This window comes from Prionailurus viverrinus, chromosome A1, assembly GCF_022837055.1.
Source record: "Prionailurus viverrinus isolate Anna chromosome A1, UM_Priviv_1.0, whole genome shotgun sequence".
Classification (NCBI taxonomy): domain Eukaryota; kingdom Metazoa; phylum Chordata; class Mammalia; order Carnivora; family Felidae; genus Prionailurus; species Prionailurus viverrinus.
This window is the reverse complement of record NC_062561.1, coordinates 218,362,351-218,386,804: the sequence shown is the minus strand read 5'-3', so window position 1 is coordinate 218,386,804 and position 24,454 is coordinate 218,362,351. Positions and strand designations below refer to the sequence as shown.

Genomic DNA, 24,454 nt, shown 5'->3' with positions numbered 1-24,454 from the left:
AGCTGGGCACAGAGCCCAACACGGCGCGCGAACTCATGAACCATGAAACCATGACCTGAGCCGTAGTAGGACAATTAACCGACTGCCTGAGCCACCCAGGTGCCCCAAGTCAACCATCTTGGAACGAGGAATAAGCACTGACTTTTAAAGCAAGTCAAAATCAGAAACAACAGTTTACCATAAGGATAAAGGAAGTTATACTGCTTTTTAGAAATTGTCTGAATGAACCTTGTTAGCTTTTAATAAGATTTTGTAATGCAAAATTACTTTCCGTTTTACTGGACCGTTTCCTTAACCTCTTAGGTTTTGTTTTGCTTAAGGAAAAACAGCTATTTTCATTGCCTAGAGTTTCCGATAATTCTGATTTTATTGCTTGCATAAGCAAGCAGGGAAATAATGGTTCTTGTTCAATGTTAACAACCTTTTTGGTGTCATCAAGTCAGAATGCTAAAAAAAGAAAAAAAGAAAACAGGCAGTTCATGAACCATATTTAGCCCGCAGACATGTTTGTTTGGGTCATAAATTGTTTAATTCTTTTCATATTTTAAAATTTCAATATTTTATTTCACATGTAGATTTTCAGCTTCTTAAAAAAAAATTCGCCGGGGCGCCTGGGTGGCGCAGTCGGTTAAGCCTCCGACTTCAGCCAGGTCACGATCTCGCGGTCCGTGAGTTCGAGCCCCGAGTCAGGCTCTGGGCTGATGGCTCGGAGCCTGGAGCCTGTTTCCGATTCTGTGTCTCCCTCTCTCTCTGCCCCTCCCCCGTTCATGCTCTGTCTCTCTCTGTCCCAAAAATAAATAAAAAACAAACAAACAAAAAAAAAAAACGTTGAAAAAAAATTCACCATATTTCGCAACAGTGGACAAAATCCATTTGCCACATGGGAAAATTAGCTGCAGCTAACGTAAGACCATACTTTTAAAATGGTATCCACTTTCCAATTTGCCACAGACTTTAGTATTCCCTAATGATATCCAACAATATTTGCACAGTGAAATATAGCCCATTTCTATCCACTATATTGAATATCTGACTTTATTAAAGATTTGACTTTGCAATGCTTTTCCAATGGAACAAGATGAAGGAAGTAACTACAATGCCATCAATATTTGTTACGGGCAAGGGAGAAGGGAAGACAAGACCTCTAAGTAGAATAAATACTTTGGTTTTAGAACACTAGGGGTAATTCACATTATATTCAAATATTGCTGTATAAAGCGGCAATGAAACCAGCAAAGTGACATTGTTCTCTGCCTGCTATTTTTCAGTATTACTGAAAATTACTTTTCTTGTGGCATTGACTGCCAATTAGTAACCACCAGGAGGTAGCCATCTTCTTAGTTTTCAATTTTTACTAGAAATAATTCTCATATAGTGCTGCTCCTTTAACAAGCACCTTTACCATGCGAGACACATATAAAAGTGATTAAATTTAATAGTCTCATTGCTTTTAAGCAAAGCCATATGGTGTACTTAGATTGCAAATTCTAATTGAAGTCAATGAGATTTTATGTACAAAATACTTTTGAAAATGTAGCTGTATAATCAAATATATATACAATGTACCCCTTTTATCTTGACAGAAGCATAGCCCAGTACCTTTTTTCATTGTCTTTTTCATGCATACTCATGAGCATTATAGCTGAACTATGTCTTGCCATGAAAAAAAGAACTTTAAAAGTAATAATAACAGTTGCTTGTGTATGTCCAATGCATCTTTTTCATTACCTTTCTATCTAAATTTTAATATTACAATAATCCCTGAAACTGTGCCTTGGTTTACAAGAGCAGTATGTAACTGAGACATGACCCAATCCATTCACATTTATTTGTTCTATTACACGCCATGAATTGAAAGCCCCATTAAAAACAAAACAAAACAAAACAAAACAAAACAAAACAAAACAAAACACCACAAATGCAGTGGCAACATGAAACAAAACGTGGAAATAGCCATAGCCTTACCACTTTCCCTTATTTGGAAAATGTTCATGGAGTTTTACGTTCCGAATGTAGATGTAAAAAAGAGAGTGTTATTCACCAGGGAGTGGAACCTAATGGGACTGCAGAAGGAGGAAAGTAATGTTATCTTGCCAACCTCTGGACTCTGATCATACTCTTCTAGTTATTTGGAAAACACAGGGCTTGGATGATGTTTTGGAACTGCCTCTGGCGAACAGCAACTGTGCAAAGACAGATTAGATTGCAAGGTGGAGGAAGAAGCATAGAGAAGGGGGGCAAGGTGGTATCTATTCAGTGAAGGCTCCGCAAACGAGCTGTGGGAGAAGATTCTGGTAATCAGGAAGAGCAAAGCAGTCCTCATATGGCTAAAAATCACAGAACCTTATTATTGAGCTCTGCACTCTGCTAAAAGACATAATTAATGATAAGCTCTCGGGATGAAGAAAATAACTGCAGTCACCCAGAAGAGTTGCTTCCCAAATTCTAATTGCTAGATGGCCTAAGGACGGCCATGTGTGCTGAATATCTCTGCAAAAGAGAATTTAAAATAAACCAATTCCTCATTACCTGTAAAAAATAGGTTACTTCCAAAAGTGTAGTGATACTGAATTTACTAGCATGAAAATTTGCATTTACTTGTTTATTTCTCGTAAAAATAATATTGTTGTGTTAAAAAGGGAATGGTCAAAGTTGTAAAACTTTACACTCTACTACTAATAAAACTAATTTCCCAAATACATTTGGCAATTGTGATGGATATGAAGCTATGGTGTTGTATGCACAGGCATGGATACACACATGAAGCATACTGGTTATAGTAAGTTATTTTATATATTTTATACAGGGTTACATGCAGCCTTACATATAGTGTTATAGTGTTTTATAGTGTTATATACTTATACAAATATGGTGATTATTGCAATAAAGTTTCAAATATGAAAATGCTAAATGACTGCATAATATTCCATCAATTGGATGCTGATTGAATTATTAAATCTCTCCATTTACTATGTCTCCAAGTGGGGCAACTGGGTGGCCCTCAGTTGGTTAAGTGTCCAACTCTTGATTTCGCTCAAGTCATGGTCTCAAGGTTGTGAGATTGAGCCCCACGTCAGGCTCCACGCTGACAGTGCAGAGCCTGCTTGGGATTCTCTCTCTCCCTCTCTCTCTGCCCCTCCCCTGCTCACATTCTCTGTCTCTTTCTCAAAATAAATAAATAAACTGGGGTCCCTAGGTGGCTCAGTTACTTAGCTCAGGTTGTGATCTCACAGTTCACGAGTTTGAGCCCCACATTGGGCTCTGTGCTGACAGCTCAGAGCCTGGAGCCTGCTTCGAATTCTGTGTCTCCCTCTCTCTCTGGCCCTGCCCCATTCACACTCTGTCTCTTTCTTTCAAAAATAATACACATTTAAAAAATAATAATAAATAAACAAACTAAAAAACGTCTCCTTGAGTTTTTATATGTGTTTCAAAGTAAACTTTTAATTTTATAATTGTTTTAAATTTATAGAAGAGTTTCAAAAGCAATACAGACTCCATCAAACCCACACCCAGTTGCTTCCATTGTCTATAACTTCCATTAGTATGATACATTTGTCACAACTAATGAAAAACTATTGATACATTATTATTAACTAAACCTCATTCTTACTTTATATTTCCTTAGTTTTTACCTAATGTATTTGTTTGTTTGTTTGTTTTTGCTTTTGTTTTTTTAGTTCCATGATCTCATCTAAGATACTGTATTACATTTAGCCATCATGTCTCCTTAGCCTTCTCTTGACTGTGACAGTTTCTCAGTCATGAGAATGGCTCAGACATTTAGCCATCATGTCTCCTTAGCCTTCTCTTGACTGTGACAGTTTCTCAGCTTTTCTTCATTTTCATGACCTTGATAGATTCAAGGAATACTGGTCAGGTATTTTGTAGAATGCTCTTCAATTGGGTATATGTGCTGAGGTTTTTTTCTCATTATTAGATATGGTCTATGTGCTCTTGAGAGGCAAATCCTCTCAGAAATAAAGTGTCATCCTTATAACTTCATATCAAGGGCATATGCCATCAATATGACTCAACAATATTGTTAAATTTGATCACCTGACTAAGATAATATTTGTCAGACTTCTCTATTACCAAGTGCTCTCCCCATTCCGTTTTCCATAATGTACCTTTTAGAAAATCACTATGTGCAACACATGCTTATTCTCCACCTCTGTGAGAACAGAGTTTTTATATAAATTATCTGGAATTCTGCATGGAAGATTGCCAAATTTTTCCCATTTGTGTATGTATGTATGTAGATATGTATATACGTGTTCGGTATGGACATATGAGCATTTCGTTCTTTGGCTTATAATCGAACACTTCATTTTGCTGCTCATATTGTTCCAATTTGTCCTTTGGAAGCTTATTCAGTTGGTTCCTTTGTCTCTTTGATATAATTCATTGTTGTGTGTGTATTTTTTGAGCAGTTCCTTACTTTCTAGCCTTGTAAGATGCTCTAGGCTTATGTTACATACACTTTGTCCCAACTCTAGAATCCCCGTTTCTCCAAGGAGAGTTAGTTCCCTCTAATACTAGAAAGTATTAGTTCTGGGTGTCCTTACTGCTACCTCGATGTCCCTGCCTCTAGACCACAGAGCTGACAGACAAGGGAATAAAGGTGCCTATAATAACCCTTGTAGAGCCTCATATTTATGCACATATAAGAATTTCTAGATGTAACTATCTGTATCTATATTAAATTAAACGTTCACACTGATGTCTCTAGCTCTACTCTATTACCAAATGTATCACTCCAGGTTTCTCCTCTTGCTTATCTGTAACCTTTCTCTCCAATAATAAGAAACTTGGCTCCCACCACTTCTCATCTATGTACTTAATTGTTCAATTCTAGTATACATGCACAATCGTAGAGGAAATTTTAACCCATTTCCCTGATTATGTGTATTTCTAAAAAATTACCAGATCAAAGTATATTATTTATTTATTTAGTTAGTTAACGTTTATTTATTTTTGAGACAGAGAGAGAGACAGAGCATGAACGGGGGAGGGTCAGAGAGAGGGAGACACAGAATCTGAAACAGGCTCCAGGCTCTGAGCTGTCAGCACAGAGCCTGATGCAGGGCTCGAACTCACGGACTGCGAAATCATGACCTGAGCCGAAGTCCATGGCTTAACCGACTGAGCCACCTAGGCGCCCCAAGATCAAAGTATTTTTAAAACATGCTTTGTTTTGTTTGTTTGTTTGTTTGTTTGGATGGGGACGCTTACAAAAGTTATTTATTCATTCATTCATTTATTTATAGTTTCAAGTTTTTATTTAAATTCCAGTTAGTTTAGTTAACATATAGTGTATTATTAGTTTCAAGAGTAGAATTTAGTGATTCATCACTTATATACAACACCTAGTGTTCATCACAAGTGCCGTCCTTATTGGCCATTACCCTTTTAACCCATCCCTGCCCACCTCCCTTCCAACAACCCTCAGTTTGCTCTCTATAATTAAGTATCTATTTTATGGTTTGCCTCACTCTCTTTTCCACCCTACTAAGTTCATCTGTTTTGTTTCTTAAATTACACATATGAGTGAAATCATGGTATTTGTCTTTCTCTCATTGATTTCTCTTAACATACTACACTCTAGTTCCATCCACATCATAGCAAATGGCAAGATTTTATTCCTTTTGATGGCCATGTGATATTCCATTATGTGTGTGTGTGTGTGTGTGTGTATACATTTACAGTAAAACCTTGGATTGCAATTAACTTTTTCTGTGAGTGTTCCACAAGATGAGCAAACATTTCTAATAAATTTTAACTTGCTAAATTAGTGACAGCTTACCATATGAGTTGTATGCGACTCCAAATGTCACATGATCACAACTGAGCCAATTGTTCTACTCTCTGTCTCTCTGTCTCTCCTTCGCTGTGGGATTGGGTGACCATCTCCTATGCTTGGATGCTCAGTCTCAGGCAACCTTATTTGGCAGAAATCAGTGATTTTTCAGAACGTTGGAAGGTGCCCACAAACAGCACTAGTGTATTTTTGTCATATCAAACCACCTACGGACAGTCCTTTGCTTTTCCATACAAAAGTGAGCTTAGAAATGTTTTGCTTCATTCTAGGTCTGCTGCCTTCAGATATAGACCCTTTCCTCTGCTGCCTTATTGCCAGTTACATTAAATACAGTATATGATGAGAGTGCTTTAATAATGTACTGTAGTCAACATCCATTAGTGATAGTGAACATCTTCCTACATAATAACCCTCCTCTCTTGTCTCCCTCACTCCAGCCATGAAGGTTTTCAAAGGTAAGTGCAGGTTAATTTATTTATTTTTCTTTATATTTTGTATTTCCTTTATCATTTTATACTATATACAGTATTGTAATCATTTTTATATGAATATTTGGGGTTGTGGAATGAATCATCTGAATTTCCATTATTTCTTATGGGGAAATTCACTTTGATATACCAGTGCTTTGGATTGCAAGCATGTTTCCGGACCAAATTATGCTTGCAAACCAAGGTTTTACTGTTTATATATGTTAAGAAACAAGAGAGATGAAGACATGGGAAGGAGGAAAAAAAAAAGAAAGAGGGAACCAAACCATAAGAGACTCTTTATCATAGGGAACAGGCTGAAGGTTGATGGAGGAAGATGGGTGGGGGGATGGGCTAGATGGGTGATGTATTAAGGAAGGTACTTATTATGTTGAGCACTGGGTGTTATATGTAAGTGATAAATCACTAGATTCTACTCCTGAAAACAATCTTGCACTGTATGCTAAATAACTAGAATTTAACTAAAAATTGGAAGGGGGGAAAAAAGACACTGCTGGAACTTTTGCAAAAGTTCCTCTGAAACTAAGACTTTTTTGTGTGCATATCTTGATGGCTATAATCTGGATAAGTGCATGCTGAGGAGCTGTGCCTGGAATTCTTAGTCCTCATTGCTTAGCTGTTAAGCTGTTGCTTGGCGATTTTTCTCTCCTGCTGTCCTGTATCCTTTGCTTTTAGAAAAACCTTATATAGGCTATGCTTTGTAGAGTCTTGATGTGCAATCATGACCCTGTGACAAAGACTTACTGGGCTATCTGAAGAGGGACTTATAATAACTCCAGACTCCTACAGAATTCAGACATGATAATACAACTGGGACCCAGGAGAAAATGGAACTGAGAGAGTGATAACCACAATGACTTTTTACCTCTCTTCTCTTCTCAGCTATGCATCTAATTTATCTTACTGTTTTTTAACAGTGAGCACTAGCACCAAAGCTAGACAAAAGACTTGAAGTTCCATTGCTTGAGGTGGATGTGGTTGAGATGTATGGTTTTGAATTATGGAGAGAAGATAGAAAGAAAGTGTCATGGATTTAACATGGTGATGCTGTTTGGGGATGGTGTCTTCGGGACATAATTAGATTTAGGTGAGGTCATGAGGTTAGGTCCTCGTGTTGGGACTTGCACCCATGTAAGTAGAGACCAGAGAGATTGCTCTGTTTGTTTGTCATGTAAAGACACAGAAAAGAAAGAAAGAAAGAAAGAAAGAAAGAAAGAAAGAAAGAAAGAAAAAAACAAAACAAAGGCCAACTACAAACCAGGAAGAGGGTCCATAGGTTGACATCCTAATCTCAGACTTCTGTTGCTGAGTGGACTGGTAACACTGAGCCCTGAAGCCTTGACCCAGCCCATCCAAAAGATGTCACTGGAAGCTCTTGGTCTCCCCATGAGAAAGAAGTCAAGGGCAGACATAACACAGTGGATGGGGAGTACAAACAGGAAAGTTTATTTATTTATAATTTTTAAAGCTTATTTTTATTATTTTTGAGAGAGAAAGAGAGAGCAAGTGGAGGAGGGGCACAGAAAGAGGGAGGGAGAGAATCCAAACAGGCTTCGCACTGTCCCATGCAGACTCAAACTCACAGACGGTGAAGTGAGATCATGACCAAGCCGGAGTCAAGAGTTGGACGCTTAACCAACTGAGCCACCCAAGTGCCCTCAAATAGGAAAGTTTCTTAAAGTGGAGCGCAGATCTCAAGGTCTGAGAACAGGTGAGCCCAAGGGAGAGCTGTGCCCCTGGAGTCTGGGTTTCTCTCTTTTATTGACAGTTGTTAACAAGGGGGCGGAATATTCATTACTCGAGGCAGGGATTTTTTGGAAACAAGGTTACATGTTTTTTCTTTCTTGTTTGGTCATGGGTTTCCTGTCTTGGCACCGTTAGGGAGGAGGTTTTCGTATGGTAATAAAGTATAATGAAAGAATAATGTGAATTTTGGCCTATTTTGTCATCCACCTTGGGCCTGTCTGGTTTAATCCTGCTTCCGGTGGTTTTGTTTTGGAGAGCTGCCTGACAGGCGTCTGATTCCCTCAGAGCCGGCCATGAGTTCATCTTTGCTAGCCTACAGGCATCCTTTTAGCATTAACTAACTGCCTACACTAACACTTGCAGCCTTCATAATTGTGAGCAATCGCTATCTGTGGTTTAAGCTACCTAGTATGTGGCATTTTGTTATGGCAACCTGAGCTACGACAAGAAATGGCACCACAGGAGGAGTGCTGCTGTGACAATTACCTAAAAATGTGGAAGTGTCTTTGGAACTGCGGAATGGGTACAGGCTGGAACTGTTCTGAGGTGCATGTCAGAAAAGCTGAGATTGACATGAAGGGACTTATTTAAAGGTGATTTTGATGACATCTCAGAAAAAAAAAAAAAAAAAAGAGGAGAGCCGCACAGAAATCTACCACCTTCTGAGAGATACATAAATAATCATGAACAGAATGTTGGTAGAAATAGGGGCAGTAAAGGCCATTCACACAGAAATGTGGGGGGTGCTATTGGAAACAGGAGGAAAGGGATTTTCTTGTTACAAAGAACCTGGCTGAACTGTGTCCTAGTTTTTGTGTAAGGTACAACTTGGACGAAATGAAACTGGATAATTTGAGGACATCTCTAAGCAAAACGATGACAGAGAACCTTGGTTTGTCCTGAGTGCTTACAGTAAAACGTGACAGGAGAGAGAGAAAATTGAAGATGGGTTTGTTAAGCCAAAAGGAAGAGCCTATTTATACTGCAAAAAGGGAGAAGGCTTAATTGGAAGAAATGCTAAAGGGATGCCTCAGCAATCATTTGATAGAGATTATGGCTGTGATTTGTAAACCTAAGCGGCTATGCTAGGAATAGAGACAGGATTATACCAGCAGAGACACTGCCAGTTTGATCTAAAAGGGGCAGATCAAACAGGAAAGGGATGAAGGAATGCCATTGGACTTCTTGGACTCTAAAAGAAAGCACAAAGAGCTATTCTGCTGTGAATAGGCATTATTCCCCAAGAAAATGAAGGAATGAGGACAAAGGCAATGCGAAGATCATCAGGGCTGCTACTCCCATCACAGGCTGGGGGGCAAGACTAGCTCCTCTTCAGTTTTCATTTCAAAGAATAGGGCTGACTCTCTGACTCCAGTCGCCACCCTGGTGGGCTTGCAGGGCAGAATAATAAACCAAGAAGTATTATTCTCGTGTGTTGAGATCTAATAGAATTTTCTTTGCTAGGTTTTGAACTTGCTTAAGACCCGTCACCCCTTCTTTCTTTCCTATTTCTCCCTTTTAGACTGGAATGTCTGTCCTCTGACTGTCTCACTGTCGTATTTTGAGAGCACAAAAATGGTGAAATCCTATGGACTGAATTGTGTTCCTCCAAAATTCGTGGGTTAACGCGCTAACCCCCCACCATAGTAGTATTTGGAGGTGGGGCCTTTGAAAGTTAATTAAGGTTTGGGGCGTCTGGGTAGCTAAATCGGTTAAGTGTCCGACTTCGGCTCAGGTCATGATCTCGCGGTCTGTGAGTTCGAGCCCCGCGTCGGGCTCTGTGCTGACAGCTCAGAGCCTGGAGCCTGCTTCGGATTCCGTGTCTCCCTCTCTCTCTAACCCTCCCCTTTCATGCACTGTCTCTCTGTGTCTCAAAAATAAATAAACGTTAAAAAAAATTTAAAAAGAAAGTTAATTAAGGTTATATGATGTCATAAAGGGGGTCTTAATGATGAGATTAGTGTCCTTATAGGAAGAGACCACATAACTTCCTCTCCCTCTCTCTCTGCCACATAAGGATACAGCAAGAAGGGAGTCTTCTGTAAGCCAGGAAGAAGGTTCTCACCAGAACCCAACCATGCTGGCATCCTGAGTCTCTAAAACTGAGAAGTTTATTCTGTTAAGCTACCATTCTATGGGATTTTGTTTTAGCAGCCTGAGCAAACTAATACAAGACATCATCATGATCCGCATGAAATTTTGTGACATCAGGGAGGATCGATGACTGTGGTTCACTTTCCTATTTCTTCTTTGCCCCGATTTAAAACATCAATCTAATGTTTGATGTGCTTGCTTCCACCATGGAGGAAGAAGTTACTCTTATGCCCAAATAAGACCAAATACCATGACGTGTCATTTTGCAGTGCTGGTGTTATAGCCATTACTTTCAATTCACTGCATTTTTTTTTCAATCCTATTTAAAGCAGATCATAACTATGCTAACTTGATATATTGATATATTAAGCTTTTGTTCCTGCCACTCTTACCCTCAATGTCTATGAGCAATGTAAACTCCTTTATGCCTATTGTTCTTTTTTTTTTCCAAATGTTTTATTAACTTCTGTATAGTATTTATGGCCCCTCTTATTTAGTCACTACTTAGTTCTTGTATCCCGGAGGCGTTGTCATATTTGGGACACTTCACCAAATACATTCGTCAAGAAAATTGCATAAATTTGGGGGGAAAGCACCATGCCCTCTTCTAGGAGAGTGCAAATATTTAAACAGGATATGAAAAAAAAAAGATGCAATGTTTCTATTTTATGTTTTTCTCTGTGAATCACTATGTTTAGTCAGATGGAAGGTTTTTATATTGAATTCACATTCATTGGTAGCTCGAAGCATAGTGAACTCCTGAAAAATTACATTTTTGTTCTTATACACCACTTATAGTGTAAATTTTGTTCTATACACTGCTTACAGTGTATATTTTGTTCTTATACACTGCTTACTGATGCACTGATGCATTGTAAAAAGTATTATGTTAAGATAAGAAGGAAATATCTACATTGTATGGGCAATTTTTATCAAAACTATCTTTCTAATCAATCATGTCTCTACTTTTTAAAATATTTTCTAATGTTTATTTATTTTTGAGAGAGAGAGAAAGTGAGTAGGGGAGGGGCGGAAAGAGAGGGAGATACAGAACCTGAAGCAGGCTTCAGACTCCGAGCTGTCAGCACAGAGCCTGATGTGGGGCTTGAACCCATTAACTGTGAGATCGTGACCTGAGCCAAAGTCAGACGCTTAACCACTGAGCCACGCAGGCGGTCCATGTCTCTATTTGTTTTAACAAGAGAAAAAGAAATGAATAAAACCCTCAAATCAATACTGTCATAATATTTTAATTTAAAAATATTTTATTTGGTTATGATCCTTCATTAAAATAAAATAGTATATTTATTAATAATAATTGTAGTTATTTGACTATATAATTTACATTATAATAATGCAAGTATCTAATATATATGCTCTATACTTTATATGCAACCCTGTAGGGCACTCTAGACTAAGATTCAAGGAATGATCCATCTACAAAAGTTCACCTTAATTTAAAGTATTTGTAGAGATAATTAGAATACTGGATCTGTTCATTAACATTTCAAATCTCATTTAAATGTAAATTGTAATATTCTCTTTTTCTGCAACACTAGGTAGTTAGTGTCTTTCATGAGTAATAAGTAATTTGTTCCCCATTAGCTACAAGAATGGATAAAGAGATAAATCAAACTCTGATAAGAGTCACGGTTAAAATGGTAACCTATGAGGAAAAGAGTATACAAAACATTTGTTTCACTATTATTTCATTATTAAAAATACAACCAATTTACATTTCAACAGCTTTGGTATTAATTGGTCTCTTGTGGTATTTGTAATAAATGTATGTAACTATGAAAATATTTTTGTAAGATTATAGAAAAAATTAGGCTTAATTTTGCAGTATCTTTGTTTCACAAACGCTCAGATTTAAAAAATCTAAAACACACTTTGCTTAAAAATAGAATGTAAAAAGAGGAAAAACCATAAAATATTAACATAAACCACATACAAAGTATTCCTATAATGATATCACACCAATGTAGAAATAGATTTTTTGGAACCACACAGATAAAAAACTTGTTAATGTCCAGTGAACTGATCTCTGTGTTCATCAGCCTTATTTCACTCTTATTTCTCCATTTTGTCAAGTAACTTGTAATTGTTATCCCAGCACTCTTTTAAAAATAATGTTTCTTGGGGCGCCTGAGTGGCTCAGTAAGTTAAACATCTGAATATTGACCTTGGCTCAGCTCATGAGTTCAAGCTCTGTGACAGGCTGTGCACTGACAGTTCAGAGCTTGTTTGGGATTCTCTCTCTCTCTCTCTCTCTCTCTCTCTCTCTCTGCCTTTTCCCCATTCATGCTTTCTTTCTGTCTCATAATCAATTAATAAACTTAAAAAAGTATGTTTCTTAATTAAAACAATGTTCCTGCCAATTTTTCATAAAATTACTTTCTGTGTGTGTGTGTGTGTGTGTGTGTGTGTATGTTAGAAGTGTGTACACTTAATATAGTGTGAAACAAATAATAAAATATCAGTATTTTATCAATACTTCCCTTGGTGTAGAAATACTGCCATGCCTCCAATATCTAATTCTCAATCAGTGAACACTGTTCTACCCACTAAGTGTTTGGAAAAGGCAACATAATAATTCCATGGTTGAAGGTATGAACTCAAGAATTAAATTGTTCAAATCTTTGGTGAGTGACATTGTTTATGTTATTTATCCTCCCTGTGCTTTATTCCTCTAATCAAGGAAACGGGGATACTGATCTACCTGCCTCAGAAGTTGTTGTGGTGATTAATTTAATACATGTAAATTACCTATAACATATTAAGTGCGTAGTACAAGTTATCTCATGATGTTTTAATAAGAATATTATGTAAATTATGCAAACTCATGCATGATATGTAAATATTCTCTCTAGTTTCCTTTCAAGTGTAGGGAATCCCTATCTGGGGTTTTAGAATTATTTATTGCTTTCATGAGAGGCCTGGATCTTAGGATGGGCTGTTATCAACTTCATATCACCTTGCTGCTAGTATCATTCCCAGCTCTGAAAAGCTCTCACTTTTCAAACACAGGGGCTCCAGAAATGGATGTTGGCCAGCGATTACAAACTTGAAGTTAAAACACAGGTTCTGGATATCTAATGCATAACATTGTGGTTATAGTCAAAGTTGCTATAAGACTAGATCTTAAATATTTTCACTACAAAACATAAATTATAATTATGCCACTAATAGAAGTGTTAGTTAACACAATAGTGGTGATCATATTGCAATATACATAAATGTATCAAATCAGCAGGTTGTACCCTTAAACAATGTTATATGTAAATTATATTTTAATTAGAAAAAGAAGTGTAACCAGGGTGAGGAGATTTTCCCCTGTCAAATAGAAAAAAATACAAATGATAATACATGGTGTTGTTGAAGATATGGGCAAACAAGCAGTTTCTAATGCAACTCATAGGTATATATATGTTTTAAATGTTTATCTATTTATTTTGAGAGAGAGAAAGAGAGAGAACATGAGCAGATGAGGGGCAGGGGGGGAGGGAGAGAACCCCAAGCAGTCTCTGTCCTGCTAGTCCAGAGCCCAACATGGGGCTCAATCCCACGGACAGGGAGATCACGATCTGAGCTGAAATCAAGTCAGTTGCTTAACCAACTGAGTCACTGAGGTGCCCCTAGGTATAATTTGATATAATTTTTCTGGAGGACTATTTAGTATTGCATATACAAGTCTAAACTATGTACTTTTTGAGCAATCTTGCTTTCAGACCTTTATCATTAGATTTCACTTCTGAAATTTGCTTCATAATTTTGTTTTTAATAGGGGAAATTTGGAAACAATCTACGTATATTGCTAAAAATTCTGACAGTAGGCCTTTGTTAAATACAGTCTGGTTTATCCCTACTGAAATGTCTGGAAGCTCTTAAAATTAATGAGTGAATGTTTATGATGTGAGAAAAAAATTCAATAATGTATCAGGTGGATAAATAGCCATAGAGCTATATGTTGCATATAATCTCATTTATTTACCTAGTTGTTAATAGATGTTGATTAAAAGTCGACAAGAACTACGAAACAGTACCAATAGGAGTTCCTCTGGGTGATAGATGGAGAGGTGTCTGTGGGTAGTGAATCAGCTTCTATGCGGTCTCTGATGACGCCTTCAGGTCATGCCCATCAGATGGTACCAAACTCCCCTTATCCCCTTTTAAAGTACCTTCCTTATTCCAGAAGATGAAGAATCCAAAGAAAGGGCACTATATTTTCTAGACTTCCTTGCAGCTCGGTAATTTCAGTCATCTTGCAATTTAAAAAATACTGCTGTAGACTGAATGTGCCTCCTCCAAATTTCTATGTTGAAGCCCTAATCCCTAATATTATGGTAGTTGGGAAAGAAGTCTTTGAGAGACAGGTTTGTATGAGATCATGAGGATGGGGCCCTCATAATGAGATCTTATAAGTGTCCGTATAAGAAGAGACAACAGAGAGCTTGCTGCAAAGATCTCTCTCAACCACGGGAGCCAGAAGATGAACTTCTGCAGGACAGAAAAGAAAATCTCACCAAGAACTCACTTAGCACCTTGATATTGGACTCCAGCCTCCAGAACTGCAAGAAAGCTGTTGGTTGTTTAAAGCAAAACAAGCAAACAGACAGACAGAAGTTCCTCCTGTTCAATGATGTTGGTAGCTAGCAACAACATCAGCCCAGGGCTAAAACAGAGAGCTAGCAAAGCTTGTTATGGGAAAATAATCATGTGTTCTCCTTACCCAAAGCTCTACCTTTAGGATGGCGAAAAATAGGCTGAATCTATAGATAATGCCATTGGTATTTTAGACATATACGGCTTCCCCTTCTAAAGATGAAGTATTACCTGGAAAAGCCATTAACTTGAAATATATGACTATCATTTTATTGTTTGTTCTGTTGCTATGTTTTATGTGCTTACTTTTGAAGGATTTCAATTATGCCAATGCTTTTATGGTATGACTCTATTTCTTCTTATCAAGTGCTTTGACAAAAAGAGTCTAACTTCTATAATCATGAATAAGCATAAATATAAACTTTATAATCTTAGTATTGAGAGAGTATCTTTCAAAGTTAAAATTTTCACATTTTCCACCTAATTTATAAAAATAATGGGCTAACAATAGACAACAAATATACATTGTTCTTTTGACATAACTTGTTATTTCTATTAGTTCCTAGTCCTACCTGCTAGAGATGTTTCCATTTGAAAACATCTGTAGATAATGGGCTTTATTTATTTATTTATTTATTTATTTTTATATTTCACAGTAATGGTTCCATTCAATTTTGTTTCTTTGTTCTTGTTCCCTTTTCCATTTTTAGAAGAATACCAGGGAGACTTGATATTATGACATTGATCTATCTTGCGATATTGCTTGGCAAAATAAATAAGTTAACACAAAGATGGAGCATTCGGACTGTACTTGGTGTTTGGGATTTATTATTCTGAATACTTTGATAATACAAAGTTGTTCAAGAAGAGTGAACCTTAATAAGTGCTCTCAGAGGAGCTACAGAATAAGCATGACAAAAAAGAGGGGTAGAGGGGCGCTCAGATGGCTCAGTTGGTTGACATTCCAACTCCTGATTTCAGCTCAAGTCATGATCTTGCAGTTTGTGAGTTCAAGCATGTTGGCCAAAGTGAATGCAGTGCAGAGCCTGATAGGGATTCTCTCTCTCTCCTTTTCTCTCTACTCCTCTCTCTCTCTCTCTCTCTCTCTCTCTCTCTCTCTCTCTCTTTCTCTCTCAAAATAAATAAATAAACTTTAATTTTAAAAAAAAAGATAGAGAATTGAAGATATAGCTTGTATAATCTGAAACTGTTCCTATCTTCTTCAGCTCATCCTGAGAATCAAATGTCCACCATGTCGTCGAGAAGCCTGGAAGTTGCACTCGGAATACTGTGAAAATCCTTGTTACTTGCTGTGTAAGCATTTTAGTTAAGTGTTCTCTTGGATACTTTTGTGAATTCTGAACATAAAACCAACTAATACTGAGTTCCTGACTATGTAGCATGCAGATTAATAACAATAGTGAGATTCATGCAAAGACGTCCCCCTCCCCATAAATACAGGGATAAAAGGTTTATTGGATTTAAAATATGATAAGGAGAGAAGTACTTTCAATATTTTTGTGTTTGAATGGTTGCCAACTGATCCAAGTTTGAGCTAATGAAAATTCAGTGGCATGTGACAGGCAATATCAATGGAATTTAGATTATTCATATAATCCTTTTGTAAATGGCAAAATTAGTAGAAAAAGAAAGCCAAAGTGACAGGAAAGTTATAAATGCTCTTAATCCTGGCAGCTACAGAAAGCATTGGCAAAAGTGAATCCAATAACCAGGGAAGAGGGAGACCCTAATCACATTACTTTAAGATTAGTATTGGAAATAAGAGCCGGCTCATATTGCCATCCAAAGCTTCTATGAGACTTAAAAATATCATAATTATAGTGCTATCCATGAGACATTTAATAACAAAATTTACAGCTGTCCAGAGACAGTGTAAGAATTAAGAATTATCTACTGAAACTACAGTGTAAAATAATTAGCATATATACCTCAAAATAAAGGATGCCTAAAGAGTCTTTACTATTTTGAATTCTCAGGATAAATGAGTAGGAGTCTAATAACTTCATAAGAGATATACCATTATCAAGGGTTTACTTGATAAGTACTAACTGATCAGTAATCAGATGTGATAGTCAACGTTTATTAAAAGTGAGTTATATATTCTTACCTAACAAATTGCCACAGACTTAGTGTTTGAAACACAGTGTGTTTGTTAAGTCATACTGTCTGTAAGTCAGGAATTTGGAAAAATGTCTTAACGAGGTTCTCTACCTTCGCGTTTCTCACAAGCTCTAATCCAGATATTAGCTATGGATAGAGACTTATTTGAATGCTCACCTAGGGAAGGATTTGCTTCTAAGCTTTTGAGGCTGTAGGCAAAATTCAGTCAGTAACAACTGTGGAACAGAATTCCTGGGTTCTTTGCTGAGAACCTGAAGTTTTAAGTTTTTTATTTATTATTTGGTAGAGAGAATACACCTGAGTGCAAGCATGCAAAGGAGGGGCAGAAAGAGAGGAAGAGAGAGAAGCCCAGGCAGGCTCCACACTGTCAGCCACTTGATGAGCAGCTCGATCTCACAAACCATGAGATCATGATCTGAGCTGAGATCAAGAGTTGGACACTTACCTGACTGGCCATCCAGGTGCCCCCGAGGACCTGAATTTTTATTTTGTGCTGGTCTTCACGAGTTATGTAGCTAGCCTTAAATAGGTGGCTTACCAAGAATAATTGTTGTCACAACATATAGAAGTCGGTTGACACATTCTGCAGCCAGCTAAATTCAAAGGCCAGTCATCAGTATGAAATTTTAGGAAATTGCTGTATGATTTCCCCAAGCATTGGAAGACAAAACACTGTGTTTGAAGGATGATCCCACAAATAAGAAGGAAGCATAACATTCAGTGGATTTATTTGCATCTTGATGGGTCCACCCTTTTCATTTGGTGTGAACAAGTTACACTCATATCAAGTGACCAGTAAAGAAACAGAATCCAAATGGAGTCTTTTGTCACACTTACAAAAGGCTGTTGTCCAGACTGGGCAACTGACCAACATAGTCTCAGTGTCTTATGACGAACACAAACTGATACGTGTTGAGTAGCAGGACAGGCATGCTTTTTATGACTTCACCCAATTGCAGTGAAATATAACCTGCGGTAGTATATGTGGGAAGGAAATCAGGAGAGTAGGTATTTTCTGATGAGTAGAGGTCTCAGCTGCCTGCACCACACAAATTCTTCACACTTGATGAGTGATTTTCTTCACACTCTTTCTTAGGCTTATAGATTTTGTTCAGTTTATTGAACTGCATAATGTCAACTAACTCAGCCAAAGATGATCACTTTTTTCAATATTGTATTAATTTTCAATAATCAGGTCTCAGTTTTGTTTATAACAGGTAACACATATTTTGCCATTTATCATGTATTTAGTAATGTGCCCCCTATTGATATTCTGTGTTTGTTAACATGTTTCTCAGAATAACAGTGTAATTGGTGAAATCTTTCTTCTAACTCACATTTTTGGAAATAATCTCTTATGCTTATGTGATTTAAAAATATTTTAGGTCTTTAGTTCCTAAAGTGGAATATAAACTATGGAAAATAAGTGCATTCTAAAGACATATAAATTTTGGAAAATGTCACATAAATTATTAGCAGTGGAAAGAAAAAAATCCTTAACTGTGATTCAAGACATTGTACTTTTTTTTTTTTAGTTTTATTGGGAGTATAATTGTCAAATAAAAACTGTCTCTATTTAAGGTATACAACCTGATATTTTGATATATAGATTAAAATTTTTTTAAGTTTATTTATTTTGAGAGAGAGAGAGAGAGCATGAGTGGAGAGTGGCAGAGACGGGGGAGAGAGAGAGAATAGCAGAGCTCGATGAGGGTTTCTTTTTTTTTTTAATTTTTTTTAACGTTTATTTTATTTTTGAGACAGAGAGACAGAGCATGAACGGGGGAGGAGCAGAGAGAGAGGGAGACACAGAATCGGAACCAGGCTCCAGGCTCTGGGCCATCAGCCCAGAGCCCGACGCGGGGCTCGAACTCACGGACCGTGAGATCATGACCTGGGCTGAAGTCGGACGCTTAACCGACTGAGCCACCCAGGCGCCCCTCGATGAGGGTTTCTAACTCACAAACTGGGAGATCATGACCTGAGCCAAAGTCAAGAGTTGGACACTTAACCAATGAAGCCACCAAGCCACCCTAGTATATGGATACATTTTGAAATGATCAGCTCAATCAAGCTAATTAATATATCCAATCATCCCAAATAGTTATCATTTTCTTTTTTTATGTGGTCAGAAACACCTAAGATCTACCTTCTTAGAACATTTCAAGTATACGATACAATATTGTTAATTCATATCACCATATCTTTTGACCAACATCACTTTTTCCCCCCATCCTCCAAAAACCACCCTTCCACTTTCTGCTTCATGAGTTTGGCTATTTTAGATTCCACATGTATGGGGGATCATGGAATATTTGCCTTCATGCATCTGGCTTATTTCATTTAATATAATGTCCTTCGGGTTCATCACGAATGTTGTTGTAAATGTCAGAATTTCCTTTTTTTTATAAGGCTGAATACTCACTGTACATATTCACCACATTTTCTTTACCCATTCATCTGTTGACAGACGTTTAAGTTATTTTTACATATGGCTGTTGCGAATAACCCTGCAATAAGCACTGGGATGAAGATAATTCTTCAAGATCCCGATGCCATGTTTTTGAATATATATCCAGAAGAGGGATTGCTGGATCATTTGGTAGTTTTGTTTGGAATTCTTTTCACTAATCGTCAAGGGAACGCAAATCACAACCACCATGAAATGTAACCTCACCTCTGTTGTAACGGCTATCATCGAAAAGACAAAAAATCATTGTTAATGAGGGTATGGAGAAAAGGGAACACTTACACATTTCTGGTGGGAATGTAGAATTGGTGGAGGCATTTTGGAAACAGGATGTTGAACTCTAGTGATGTTCTGTCATTAGTTAGCCTTGTGCCCTTTCACATGTCACTTAAGCTATCTGACTGTCAGTTTTCACATTTAGAGAATAAACGTAACAGCCTGGGTTGTCTCTATTGTCTTTTACAAATACCCTATGCCTATGTGAACAGTCTAGATATAAAATTGGACGTGTTGATTGAAATAATATCAGGTATTTTTCACTTCTGACTCTTAACTACATTTTAAAAGAATGGAAAAAAGTCCCCCTTAGGCTTCAAGCACACACCTACATAAACATTAAGACTGCTAACAGTGTTTTACAAAAGAAAAAAAAGAAATTGTACTTACCATTTTAAGTGGATAATTTAAACTCAAATAAATGTTTATGCGTGAAAAGAAGCTTGCCAGTTTGTATTTCTTTTAACAATGCACTATTGTTCTTTACAGACTCAGATGTGTAGCAGTGGGAGGATAGCATTATCTGTTCCACCATCTGCCAGGGAGTGGACTGTAGGTATAACACTGGCTATTAGTGGAAACAACAGCATGCAATCATACCTGTGAGTTTGTAAGGTGTAATAACCATTAAAGTATACTGAATCTTTGACTTTTATTCTCAAAACTTATCACATAAAATGCTGGTTTTGCCTTTGGATACAAATTCCCACACTTACATTCGCTGCAATATTATTTTTGGCGGGAGGGGGAATGCTCAAAAAATGAAGATAATGTTCCAACAAACCAAGGGTCATTACATATCAATATAATAAATAACTTAGGCTATGCTTTTAAGATTGCTGTTGCACATTTGGGAAGGTTATGTTACCAAATATAAAATTTAGCCTTTTAAGGGATAACCATTTTGTAGTCACTATTCAATATCCATGAAAGCATAATGAAAGCATGCTATATGGCCAAGGGGAAAAGAGATTTATACATTTGCCCATGAAATGATCTGTAAATTGAGCGTAGAAGGATCTCCGAACTGACACTTTTCATATAAGGGAATGTATTTTTTTTCTCCATTTTATTGAATAAACTCACTGGTGAAAGATACTAATTCTCTGGTGAAAGACTGTTTTCATAAAACAAGTCTTTCTAGATCAGTGGTTTTTGTTGAGCTCTACAAACGGGTACACTGCTTCTTGGATTCCGTATCCCTATCTGTTCCAAACGTTAATAGAGTCTAGCCACATCACTGAACTTTGCTCTCACTACTTGCCAGAAGTTTTATTCTAAACTTTCCAAAAAATCTTGTGAACCATCACATTTATTGATTTTGAAATTACTCTTATGATAATAGTGTTTGAATTAAAAAAGGAACCATCTTTCCTTTAGAAACATTCCAGAAATAGTGACTGATTTCACTACACCTTTGTGTTTCCATCTTGGTGTTTATTTAGGGTTCAGATTTTGTACTTTCTAAACTAAAACTTCCATAATATGATGCTGTTTCTTTTTCTATTCATGTTTTGTTGACAGTTATAGTTAAACATCTGCTTCTTGCTTGGCAAAGTGCCATTAGTTACTAAATTTCTCCTAAAATGACACTTTTTTCTTTGCCTGATTCTCTTGTACATTAATAGTCTTTTGGTAGACAATTCTGCCTATCAATATATACTAATAGTTTTAGGTGTCAAGTGAAATTAATTTATGACAATGTAAAGAAAATCCCAACTGTTTTTTCAAGGTTGTTTGAGATGTTAGTTGACTTTATGTGGGCATACCCATACGAAACTAATTATATTTATAAAATCTCTATTAATATCCTATTTTATTCCTAATATCTGAATCAGTCACATGAACCAATAAACTATGCTAACTTTAAAAGAGTTGAAAATATGGCCTAATGATGACTGTGTGAACAGGGTAGTTTCCTACAACTACTAACAGTGGGGAACTTGAACCACCAGGGATTTGAAGCAGCAGGAAAAAGGAGGGGAAGAGGTGTTATCAGAACACAGAGAAAGGACTATTTAAAGAGAGCTACCTTATATAAGCACTGACTTTTGATAAGAGGATAGCATCATAATGAAATAAACCCTCATAGATGGAGCTGAGACAATAAATATCCCAACCTCACTCACCTTCGTCCCTGCTGGCACCCATCTTTGGTCGTTGGTCACCAGAACACAGAGAGCAAGAAAGGCTTTTGACTTAATCAAGGTCTGTCCGTCTTCACCACAAAAGTGGAGTTGAATGAATGGAAAACATCCTGTACATTGCATCCCTTCTGCTTCACTACATCCACTATTGTCATCTCTCAGTTGAAAAACTGTGTATCAGAGAACACAAAAAAGCCTATCAGCTCTCAGATGTGACAATTAAGTCACATGTCCACCTGCAACTTAAAATATTAGGTACCACCGGGCTTTTCATGTAAAACAGCAAAGAGATTAACATTACGGATAGCTTCTACTGTCTCACTTCCACAACTGTTCCTGAGTCTAAGTTGATAATCGTTGCTGTCTCCTTCTACCAGGCTTTCTATATTCCATTTCTCTTCTCCCAGCACATCACCTAACAGGGCCTCTATCTGGTGGAATGATTCAAAACTTTAGTCTTATAGGAGTTGAGGCTCTGCTGATCTGATCTTTATTGTCTAATTATCTATTGACTAGGATGATTGGACATGAAGGTACCAGAAGTAATTTTAGTGACTCCTTTAGAGTTCAGATATGATCTTCCATTCCTGCAATGTCTAGCAGCAATCCACTTTACCTATGGCAGTTAGGATTCCCTAGTCGATGTCGCCATATCTGCTTATTCAGTAGTAAATCAATAGCCCTAGGACAGTCTTGATGTCAGATTCAGTGAAAGAATGAAGAGGTTCCTTATTAAAAGCCTTCTTTTAGGTCGCTGATGCTTTCAAATCAACTGAGTTCAAAATCATGGTGCAGGAAGAAAACAAAATCTCTGAAGGGTTATGATAATTATGACTTAAAAAAACCAAAACAACTGCTAGTTTTATCTTTTGTTTCCTTGCTATGACAAAAATGTCACCAAATACTGGATTCTGGTTTAAGTCATGTCTAAAACTATCTTCCGAGATAACTGTTCACGTTTTTAGGGCTCTATTTCCCAGTTGGTGTGGTACCTGACTTTTCAGCAAGTTATTTCACTATCCTATCAAATAAACTGATTCCAGGATAAATTATTTATTGTCTTTTTTTTTAAGTTTATTTATTTTGAAAGAGAGAGAAGAGAGGAGGGGTAGAGAGAGAGGGGAAGAGAGAATCCCAAGCAGGCTCCGCACTTTCAGGGGTTGATCTCACAAACATTGAGAATCACGACCTGCACTGAAACCAAGAGTTGGATGCTTACATGATTGAAGCAGCCAGGTACCACAGGATAAATTATTTCTTTAGACAGGAATCCATAATCACAAAATGGATTCTCTACATAGAAAAGATCTTGTATGAGATCTATCCCACATCTATCCATGCGGGATAGATAAGATATTCTGTACGTCCATGAATGTTAGTGCCAGCAGAAGTGTTGCACCCAAAGAGTGCAAGTCTATTCCCTGACATGTGTCTCTGTTCACATGATGAGAAAGCACCAGCCTTCCATGACAAACAGTGTTTAGTGTTATTCTTCCGCTCCCAGAGAACTATCTGATTGCTCTCCACTGAACAATGTCCATGAAATGGCACCACTTCTGGAGTTATGTGTTAGCCTCTGCAACGGTGGGCACTGATCAGTGGAGATAATCGAATTGGAGTTGGTGGGTAGAAGTTCATACTGCTGAACCCAGCATTGGCCTTGGTCTTTGCCATCGTAACTGCTAGGTGCACAGGTTCACTAAACAGAGGAAGGGGCTGAATGTCATTGACAAAGATGGGTCTTAACATTTGCATTTTGATTTAGATCCTCTTCCACTGGGATAAATATTTTCGTGGCATTAAAGAAAGAAACAACATCTTCATATTATATTGCTAAATTTGAATTTTTTCCAGGTCTTTAAACAGCAAGACAAGGTATTAGCCTCTGTCTATGAACTACTACATATAGAATACTACATATAAGCAACATTCTGTGATGATTAAGCAGAAGACTAGACTATGTTTATTTCTCATTTCAATCAATAGATATAGGTACCATTCCATGAAGCCACAGAATGATTCTAGGGTGCGATGACAAAACAGTAGTGTCGTAGGCTGAATCGTGTCCCTGTAAAATTCACGTGTTGAAACCCCAACCTGTAGTTCCTCAGAATGTGATTTTATTTTGAAATAAGACTTTTAAATAAGTGATTAAGTTCAAATGAGTCCATTAGGGTGGACCTTAATCCAACCTGACTGGTGTCCTTATAAAAACAAAAAATTTGGAAACAAAAAAATACCAGGGATGCACACATACAGAAAAGACCATTTGAATTCACAGTGAAAAGATTCTTTTTTTTTTTTTTTTTTTTTTTTTTTTATTTTTTTATGAAATTTATTGACAACTTGGTTTCCATACAACACCCAGTGCTCATCCCAAAAGGTGCCCTCCTCAATACCCATCACCCACCCTCTCCTCCCTCCCACCCCCCATCAACCCTCAGTTTGTTCAGTTTTTAAGTCTCTTATGCTTTGGCTCTCTCCCATTCTAACCTCTTTTTTTTTTTTTTCCTTCCCCTCCCCCATGGGTTCCTGTGAAGTTTCTCAGGATCCACATAAGAGTGAAACCATATGGTATCTGTCTTTCTCTGTATGGCTTATTTCACTTAGCATCACACTCTCCAGTTCCATCCACGTTGCTACGAAAGGCCATATTTCATTTTTT

The 24,454-nt window shown here is 37.2% G+C and overlaps 1 long non-coding RNA gene across 1 annotated transcript in view; it reads left to right on the top strand.

Annotated features, from left to right (window-relative positions):
* Positions 1 to 20,238, top strand: part of LOC125175397 (uncharacterized) — a 45,354-nt gene extending 25,116 nt beyond the window's left edge. Inside the window, exons 3-4 of the long non-coding RNA XR_007155774.1 lie at positions 15,981 to 16,068; positions 20,132 to 20,238. This is a non-coding gene — a long non-coding RNA (uncharacterized LOC125175397). The remainder of the gene's footprint in view (positions 1 to 15,980; positions 16,069 to 20,131) is intronic.
* Positions 20,239 to 24,454: the final 4,216 nt, after the last annotated feature.